Here is a 10,559-nt window from a genome sequence, read left to right as displayed (position 1 = left end):
AGTGTCTGAAGCCACACTGAAAAGTGACAGCACAAAACAGGCTGATTTAGGGAAAAATATAACACATTTTTTTGAGAAATTCAGGCAGCTGAAAAAATGTGATCTGAATTTATTTTTATTATGTTTGGAATGTATGGAAAGAGAAAATCCAGGGACTTCTTTTGACAGTAAGGACAAGTTTACATGATTATTCTCTCCTACCCCAGTCTCGATCGGCCATTTTGTTACGATTCATAACAAAAATGGCCGATCGAGACGGGGGTAGGAGAGAACTTCTCGTTTTTTTGAGGTTCCAGTTTGTGCCCAGATGTCAGGAAACTGCCACTCGTTAGACCTTCATCCATATAATCGTGGTAAGTGCTTGATTTCTGTTTTAACTATTTATTCGGAGAATTATTTTGACCATTCTTCACGCTTGTCAGGTGAGTATGCCAAATTGCACGTAAGGTCCTGGGCTCCCGCCCTCTATGCGGGCGGGGCCTGGGTTAGGGTAGGCCTAGATGGCTAGAACTAGAAACTTTGCGTTGAGCTTCCAGTCTGTGACTGTGCCTCAATGTCAGGATTCTACCACTCGATAAACGTTCATCCATATAATCGTGGTAAGTGCATAATTTCTGTTTTCACAATTTATCTTGCTGGATATTTTGAGCATAATCTATACCCTTGTCCCGTGAGTATGGCACTATGTCTATGGGTAAATTACACGGTGAGCTCCTGGGCGCCGGCCGCGAAAGCGTCCCTGGCCTGACCCTGTGTTAACCTTACTTAACCTAGAATAGACGATATATTCTGACTTGAAATGAAAAGCATGAACAGGAATATTTTTGACACTCACATCGGTTTGCTCCCAGTCCAAGAAAGTTTTGCAAACTAGAGTCTACCTTAGATAGGTAAAAACTTAGGCTTCATCGACTGACTGGCTGTCCGGTAAGGGTACCAGTTCCGCACCGTACTGTGCCCGGTAGGTTTAGGCTGAGTTAGGTCTGGAGATCCGTCTCTTGATGATTGATCCAACCCCGATCCAACCAAAATGCGAAATACAAAGCAGCTGTTCCTCATCCAACTTAATCAACTCGATAAGTTCACATCTTCATTAGATCGATGAAGGCTATGAGCTTGACCTAAATGTTATGATGCCTTATAACTTTTAGAATAATCAATTTGACTGTACATAATGTCATCAAATCGTCATTAATAAATCAAAGAAACTCACGTATTTGCGATCGATCTTGCGATACTTTTGCTATCGATCGTGCACATCGCGTAGATCTGGACCTTGATGGAGACGGACGCAAGGAGCTAGCTCTCCGCGTTCTAGGCACCGCCCTAACCTCTTTAACCCGAGATTCTACCTAAATTCATGGATTTATTCACCTGACTAACTGTATCTTCGTTTTTGTTCTGCAGGCTTATATATTACCTACAAAAACAATTTTGGGGGTTTTAACTGAGAACTTAACCCTGATTTATACTCCACCGCTTTTCTGTCTAACTAAAGCACGGCTTTCAATATGGCGAATCGTACCACGCGACAGGCCACAAAGCAAACAGTCCAGCATTCACGCGCTGCCATGCCGGGCAGTCAACCCAATGCTGATACGAGTGCATCGGAAGAGCCAAGCCAACCTTCTCTATCGGATATTCAAAAAAGCATAGCGAATTTTTCCCAATCACTAAACTCAAAAATGGATGCTCTCTCTGAAGAATTTAAGATGATATCGAGCAAGCTGAATGATTTGGAGCAGTCTGTCACAATGAATACTGATGAAATAGCCAAAATCGGAACGGAGAAACTCCCGGAGATCGAAAGAAAGACGGAAAATGCAATCTCTAAGCTTGAGGAAAAGTTGATGCTTTTGGAAATATATGGCCGCAGATCAAACCTCCTATTTTATGGAGTCAAGGAGCAACAGAACGAGGTAATTTCAACCACTTTACGGGATACATTCATCTCCCTTGGCATCGACGCAGCTGACGCAGCACTAATAGCCATAGCAAATGCCCATCGCCTCCCCCGACGTGGAAATTCTTCGACAGATCAACCAAGTGGACCCCCTACTCCTCGAGCAATCATCGCTAAATTCGTGTACATGCACGACAGAAACCGAGTACTCGACGCTTTTGAACACCGCCATCGACAACGCCAAAACACCCCGACCCCGCCCCGTTACCGCATCACGGTCCGCACCGACCTACCCCCAGCCCTAAAAGCACAGAGAGGTGCTTTTGCCAAGGTTGCCTACAATCTACGCAAAGAGAAGAATGTAGCAACAAAAATATCCTTAAATGGCACCAAAATTCAACTGCAGTGGAAGGAAAAGGGTACGTCGCAATGGAACCTATACCGTGATTAGTTTTCTGGTGTCTTCTAAAGATGATTGATCTCTAGTTGTCATTAATGTGACAAAATTCTGGTAAGCGCTTCAATTTATTTCTGAGTTAACCCTGATTTGCTTAGTCTCCCCATTAACACTTTGCTGCAAATATGGTCACCGTTCAACTATTATCAATTTATTATCTTGTTTTCACTAAATCCTTTCTTCAAGGCATCAATTTCCAACCGAAATTTACAACGGACATCAAATCATAAACATTTCATCTCATCTAATGAATATAGAATTTGACACGGATGGAAAATGCTTCATGAATAAGCATGATCAAATTTTGTTGGATTATCGATGACACTATATTTGTCATATTTAGTGACAATGCTACAGCAAATGTTGAATGTTCATCCTTAATTTTGATATATTAACTACTGTTGTAAATTGACATTTTCTTTAAAAACCTGTATAGAGTACTATCTTTGTGTAATTAAATTTGAACTCTAGCTTTTATGTTTTCCGGATGCTGCATTTACAACATTTTAATGGTTCCATCTAACACAAATTTTTGCATACAACTCTTTGCAACGTTTGGAGAATTTTGCTTAAAGCTAACCTATCCTTTAACATAACTTAAAAAGCCATTTTCATTCCATTTCAATTTTAAAGAAGAAAATATCTCTCCTGAGGAAATTTTCTCTTTTATGGTAAAGCTTGGTTTACTGTGCATCCAGATATATATGTATATGACTCGTCTCTGAATGTTAAACAGTGTAATTGCTCAAGTTGTAAGCTCTCATTATGTATTCCAGGTGACCATGTCTGGATAGTTTTTTACAAGCATGCTTTTCATAATTTGAATCTTAAACTGAATTGCATTATTGGGGCATATTTAACATTTGACCATTTTGGTTACATCACCAAAGAGATTTGTAGCTTTCTTATATGGTGATCAGTTAGCTTTATCAATAAGTATCTGACCCTCTATAAAACGCAAAGGTCAGCTCATATATCTGAACTTGTTTAGACGCAAAGGTCATTTGCCTTTTATGTAGTCAGTCAACTGAGTTTCTAACAAAGTTTATCATGTTCAAAAAGTCACATTGATGCAATTCAAATTTTAAGATTGTAAAATAAACAACAGATCGGTCTGCCTGGGAATTCAGATGAAAATTTTTCAGGGAATATTTTCTCTTTTATGACAATGACTTCAACCTGATGGTTGAAGGAGTGGTTGTTAACTGATGAATGCACCTCAATTATAGGAGTCTGTTTGGACCAAGACTGCCTTCTGATTATTCCTGACCGATCAGTCTTAAGGTTATTTTCAAATTGTTAGGAATAACTATTTACATTGTGTAAAGAATGCACTGGCTCAGTAGCTTTCTCATGGTGTTTAATTCGTTTTAACAATAGGTATCTGATATTCATTTAGACGCAAATGTTAATTTGCCCTCTAATGAATGTAACGGTCAACTGACTTTTTGACAAACTTTAACATACAACATAAAAAAAAAGTTCTTTGATGTAATCTGGATTTTAGAATTGTCAAACAATGGACCCGTTTGAATTCAGATAAGATGTTCTGGGAATATTTTCTCTTTTCATGGTAATTGGCCTGATGGTTGAAGGGAGTGGCTGATAATGAATTCAAATCAATTATACGAGTCTATTTGGTCCAAAACTGCCTCCTGATCATTACTGACCAATCAGTCTTGATGATTGAATTGTTAGGAATTTTGTTTAAAAGAGTGTACTGACCAAAAGAAACAAAAACACGGAGAAAAGGAACAGTTTAGCAAACGGATCCATTGATTGCAAGGGTATTTATATTGATTTAGAATTCAAACGATTTTGTTGGTAATCCGGAATTTTATGAAACTAAACAATGTAATTGCTAAAGCATGTAGCGATTTCTTACTTAGTACTCATGCAAAGTTGGACAACTGCTTTTCAATCTTAACTTAAAATGACTTGCATTACTGCAGGGTACGGAACATTTTAAATATGTTGCATTTCGCTTGTGTCGTCAAAGAGCTTGGTAGTCTTCTCATAGCAATTAATTCATTATATATCTGTCCTTCTTTGAGACGCAAAGGTCAAATGCCTTTTTCTTTTTTAAAAAGAGAGTTGGTCAGCTGACTTAAAAAAAAAAAAAAGTCGGTCAACGGATTTTCTAACATACATGTAGTTCATCATATTAAGAGAGTCCCCTTGATGTAATTCAAAATTTTAGGATTGTAAAATAAACAACAGATCGGTCTGCCTGGGAAGTCAGATAAAATTTTCAGGGAATATTTTCTCTTTTTATGACAATTGACCTGATGGATGAAGGGAGTGGTTGTTAACTGATGAATGCACTTCTCCAATTATATGAGTCTGTTTGAACCAATGAATAACAAACAACATTGTTTAAAGAATGCACTGGCTCAGTAGCTTTCTCATGGTGTTTAATTCGTTTTAACAATAGGTATCTGACTTTCATTTAGACACAAATGTTAATTTGCCCTCTAATGAATGTAACGGTCAACTGACTTTCTGACAAACTTTAACATACATAAAAAAAATTTCTTTGATGAAATCTGGATTTTGGAATGGTCAAACAATGGACCGGTTTTGAATTCAGATAAGATGTTCTGGGAATATTTTCTCTTTTCATGGTAATTGGCCTGATTGTTGAAGGGAGTGGCTGATAATGAATTCAAATCAATTATACGAGTCTATTTGGTCCAAAACTGCCTCCTGATTATTTCTGATCAATTAGTCTTGATATTTAAATTGTTAGGACTTTTGTTTAAAAGAATGCACAGATAAAAAAAAGCAGAGAAAAAGAACAGTTTGGCGGACAGATCCATTGATTGAAAGGGTCTTTATATTGATATCGAATTCAAACGATTTTGTTTGTGGAATTTTATGAAACTAAACAATGTAATTGCTAAAGCATAGCGATTTCTTATTAAGTACTCATTAAGTGGACATTATTGTAAGTCAGTTTAGATGTGAAAGGAGATATTTTCCCCCTTTTCTTGATGGGCGGAATGTTGTGTTACCAGGTGTGTTTCTGAAAGTTAAGACTTTTGCTCAAGTATAACAAGTTCCTATTTGTAATCAAAATCTTTTCGACAACTTTTTTTTTTTTTTTTTTTTCAATCTGAATGAACTGCATTTTGTTGAATACGGACACTTAGGATTGTGGCCTAGTCCCAAAAGCTTAGTAGCTTTCTCATGGTAATTATGTTTATCAATGGCCTATCTTGGGATACTCTTTCATCGCACATAATACTGGCCGATGTGATAGGAGTTTTTGCTTATTGAGGGAGACCGTCAATGCCTAAACAGACTCTATATCTATTTTGACCAAGTCTGCCTCCTGATTGTGTGTTGTCAGCTGTTTTCGCACGACACGGGCAGGGGGTGTGGAGGGGGGGGGGGTGGGTTGGTTACATAGTACCACCACCACCCCCTCCACCACCTCCCTCACCAGTCGCTTTCTGCGAACACGGCTGATATTCAATCCTTGATGTTATTTTTGTATTTCAGACTCAGGATTTCAAGGAAAGAAGATGTTTATGTACTGAATGTAGATTGGAAACTATTGTATACATACTTGGCTCTATATCTTATTGATATTATCACAACAAGCTTGTTGATTTAGAAATAGAGATATCTTAATGATGATGAGCTACAGTTCATTCTGATTTTTTTTTTTTTTTTAATCAAAACTCTTTTATATATAGCACATATTCATGAGTTTAAGTAGTTTGACGTATGAACTCATGGTTACCCTTGTTTACAGTGTAATGTTTGTGCAAGGTGACTTGTACCAAATAGGAGTAACAATGCGGGACTATATAGCTTGAGCATTGTCTTTTTTTTTTAATGTATATGTGTGTATGTGTAACTATAGATTAGAAATATTTCAAACCCTATTAAGCATGGTGAAATTTGGGCGGGATTTGGTTCTGCTTGCAAGGTCCAGTTAGCTGTCACTCAGGAAGTCACTTTCTGCAGTAGACAGTTTTCGTTTTTTTTTTTGTTTTTTTAATTATTAATTTTTATATATATTTATTTTTTTCTTTTATTTTCCCCCCTCGGTTGAAGGGCTGTGAGGTTGATTTATTTTAGGATGGTGAATAATGTATTAAATGTATTTTCATGCCATTTCCTCACACTTAATGTAAAAGGAATACGAGACAAAACAAAACGAGGAAAAATCTTTAGTTGGTGTAAGACGAAATCCGTTGACATAGCATGCTTACAAGAAACATATAGTTCGCCAGATATTGAGGATAAATGGCAATCAGAGTGGGGTGGGAAATGTATCTTTAGTCATGGTACGCACCATGGAAGAGGAGTTCTTGTGTTAATAGACAGTAAGATAGACATTGAAATTGGCAATACCTGGGTAGATGAAAATGGTAGATATGTTTTAATTAAATGCAAGATACAAGGACAGAAGTTGCTATTTGGAAGTGTATATTTTCCCACGGGAAATAACGAAAATGACCAAATACAATTTTTAAGTGATTTAGGTCAATTATTATTAAGGAATAATTTAGAGGGAAGTTCAGTAGTACTTGGTGGTGACTTTAATGTTATTAGAGACACCAATTTAGATTATTTTGGACATGTATCAAAAAAAGATTCAAAATTCAGTAAAAAATTACAAGAGTTTATGGACATTTTTTTATTAATTGATATCTGGAGAAATAAAAATAAAGACAAAAAACAATATACGTATAAACAGCTAAATCCATTCATGCAGAGTCGCTTAGATTATTGGATTATATCAGAGAACTTGGAACGGATAACATCCAACTGTGATATCGTTCCCTCTATAGCTCCAGACCATGCTGCAGTTAATCTAGTTTTCCATAAAAGATCACAGTCAAAAAATAACAAAAGATCTTATTGGAAATTCAATAATAGTCTTTTAAACGATAATGATTATGTTCAGAAAATGAGAGAAAAAATTAAGTCTTTAAAGAAGAAATTGTCAGTGGAAATTAAAGATAAAAGAGTATTGTGGGATTTTATGAAAATGGAAATAAGGAAATTTACTATTAAAATATCAAGAGAAAGGGCGAAGGAAAGAAAAGAAAAAATTGAAAAACTGGAGGAAGAGATAAAGAACTTAGAGAGTCTATTGTCGATTGATAGTGGACATCAGAAAGACATTTTTGAAAATATAAGAACTAAGAAGCAACAACTAAGTTCACTTTACGATTATGTTAATGAAGGTTTGAAAGTCCGTTCAAGGTCCTCATGGTATGAAAGTGGAGAAAAAAATACAGCATTTTTTAAACAGTTAATACAATCAAATAGGAAAAACAGTATAATACAAAAATTAATTATAGATGGAAATATCACTACTAACGAAAAGGAAATTATTGAAGGAATAAAATCATTCTACAGGCAACTATATAAGGAAACAGATATTATAGAAGACAACACTTTAAATTTCTTTCCTGGTAACCTACCAAAATTAAATGATACATCACAAAATTTATGTGAAGGAACAATCGTTGAAAGAGAATGTGTAGAGATATTGAAAGGTATGACACTCAACAAATCTCCAGGAAATGATGGTTTAAGTGTAGAATTTTATCAGAAATTTTGGTCAGTAATTGGAGATTTAGTACTTGCATCTTTTAATGAGGCTCTGCGATTGGGAGAATTATCAGCCTCTCAAAGACAAGCAGTTATTACCTTGATACACAAAGACGGCAAAGATCCAGAATTTATTAAAAACTACAGACCGATTTCGTTACTAAACGTAGATTACAAAATTTTATCTAAGGTACTTTCAAAGAGAATACAAGAAGTTTTACCGGAAATTGTAGGTTTTGATCAGCTGGGCTATGTTGGGGAAAGAAATATTGGAGAAGCAATCCGAATAATAGATGATATGATCTTTCATACTTCTTTATATAGAGAAAGGGCTTTTTTGGTAGCCATTGACTTCGAAAAAGCGTTTGATTCTGTGTCACATTTATTTTTACATAAGGTACTAAAATCATTTAATTTTGGACCAAGGTTTCGCAAATGGGTAAATATTTTTTATACTAATACTGAAAGTTGTGTTATAAATGGATGCGCATCGACAGGTTACTTTAAGGTTGGAAGAGGAGTAAGGCAGGGAGATCCTCTTTCTCCATATCTGTTTGTTTTGTGTATTGAAATTTTAGCTCACATGATTAGGAATAATCATCAGGTAAAAGGGATCCGTTTTGGAAATACAGAATTAAAACAAGTTTTGTACGCAGATGATATAACGCTTTTTATTAAAGACTTACCTTCATTTAAGGAGACTGAACGCATTTTTGAAGCATTCTATAAAATATCAGGATTAAAGATAAACAACGACAAGACGTTTATATTACTTTTAGGCCCACAGTTTTCCACTCATAACTTTCCTTTTGGGAAGCAAGTCGATATCGTTAAGATATTAGGAATTTATTTTTCGATACACGAAGATATCAAGGAAAAAATGAACTACAAAGAAATACTAAGTAAAATTAAAAAATTATTTAATTGGTGGAAGCAACGCGATTTAACATTAATGGGAAAAATTCAATTAATGAAAGTATATGGCTATTCCAAATTGATATATTTATCATCATTGATGCCAGTTCCAGAGTGGGTACATAGTGAGATTGAAGAAATAAGTTTTGATTTTTTATGGAAAGGTAGAAACAAAATAAAAAATACCATAATAACTTTAGACTATTCGCAAGGGGGGCTCAAAATGATGAATTTCAGACTGTTTGTGAAAGCACAGAGAATAATGTGGATAAAAAGGCTTGTTACAGGAAAACAAGGTATTAATTGGAAAAAATACTTCAAATATTTGATGAGACCAATGGGAGGTAATTTGATTTTTTATTGTAACTATTGGGACAAGAGTGTGAATATTAAGCTACCTACCTTCTATCGAAGTTTAATAGAAACATGGACGGATATGAAAAATTATGTTAAAGCAGAAGAGAATTACAAGGGAAATGAAATTTTGTACAACAATAAATATATTCAGCTGGATGGCAAAACATTATTTGATGAAAATTTGTTTTTGAAAAATATATATCGACTTCACCATATTTGTGATGAAAAAGGGTTATTGAAAAAGGATGCTTATTTTATTTTAAAGGGTTTAAGTAAAGAAGAAATTACAAAAATTGGAAAAATATATTCAATAATTCCTCATGAATGGAAAAGAAACGTTCAGCCGGAAAGGAAGTCTATCCACTGTGGCCTCAGCCTAGAAATAGTATTTACAAAGAAAGTCTATAAATTTGAAGAAATAAATGCAAAAATGGTTTATAGAAGTCAAATTAGCAATAATGTAGAAATTAGCTCTGCTTTTTATAACTTAATGGAAGTTTATAATATAACAGTTAAGGAAGTGGAAAAGATTTTTGTTCGACCAAGGTTGTGCACATTAGTTTGCAAATTGAGAGAGTTTCAGTTTAAATTATTGTATAGAATAGTCTATACGAACCATCATCTACACAGATTCAAACTTCGGATAAATGGGTTGTGTTCATATTGTAATACTTCAGAAGAAACATACCAACATGTATTTTTTGAATGTAATATAATTAAAAGACTGTGGGAGAAATGTGCTGATAAATTAAACTTACCGTTTCTTAGGAGAATATCTTGGAAACAAATTCATATTGGAATAAATGGGACTAATGTAAAAACAGAACAATTATTAAACCACATTATGATTTTGATAAAATTCATGATCTTCCATGGTAGGGAAAAGGGGTTACCTCCAAATGTAAATGAAATTAGAGATAAATTAATTGAAAATAGAAAAGAAGAGAAACGGCTTGCAACGGAAAGGGGAACCTTGGCATTTCATTTAAGAAAATGGGAGCACTTTGACGAATCAGCCTCACAGTCTTCCACCACTTAGGTTTTTTTTTTTTTTTTTTTTTTTTTCCATTATTATTATTCTTTATTTGTAGTTTATGGGGGTAGGGGGGTTAAGTGTAGCTAAGGGTCTGGTTTTAAGTTGTGTGTATGTTTTTTTTTATTAATATAACTTCCTCATTAATCAGTTTGATTGAAGAGTATGGAGAATTTTGAGTTTTATATACAGATTATAAGTTTATTTCCGTAATTTAGATTTTTGCTGTTGTACCCGGATTCTGTTCTGTATTTATCCCTTCGTGATTATAAGTTGTTAAAAAAATTTGAGCAGATTAATTTTAAGTTTACATTTGAAAT

This window comes from Lytechinus variegatus, chromosome 9 (assembly GCF_018143015.1).
Source record: "Lytechinus variegatus isolate NC3 chromosome 9, Lvar_3.0, whole genome shotgun sequence".
NCBI classification, from domain to species: Eukaryota; Metazoa; Echinodermata; class Echinoidea; order Temnopleuroida; family Toxopneustidae; genus Lytechinus; species Lytechinus variegatus.
The sequence above is the reverse complement of the archived record's forward strand: the minus strand, read 5'-3'. Positions refer to the sequence as shown.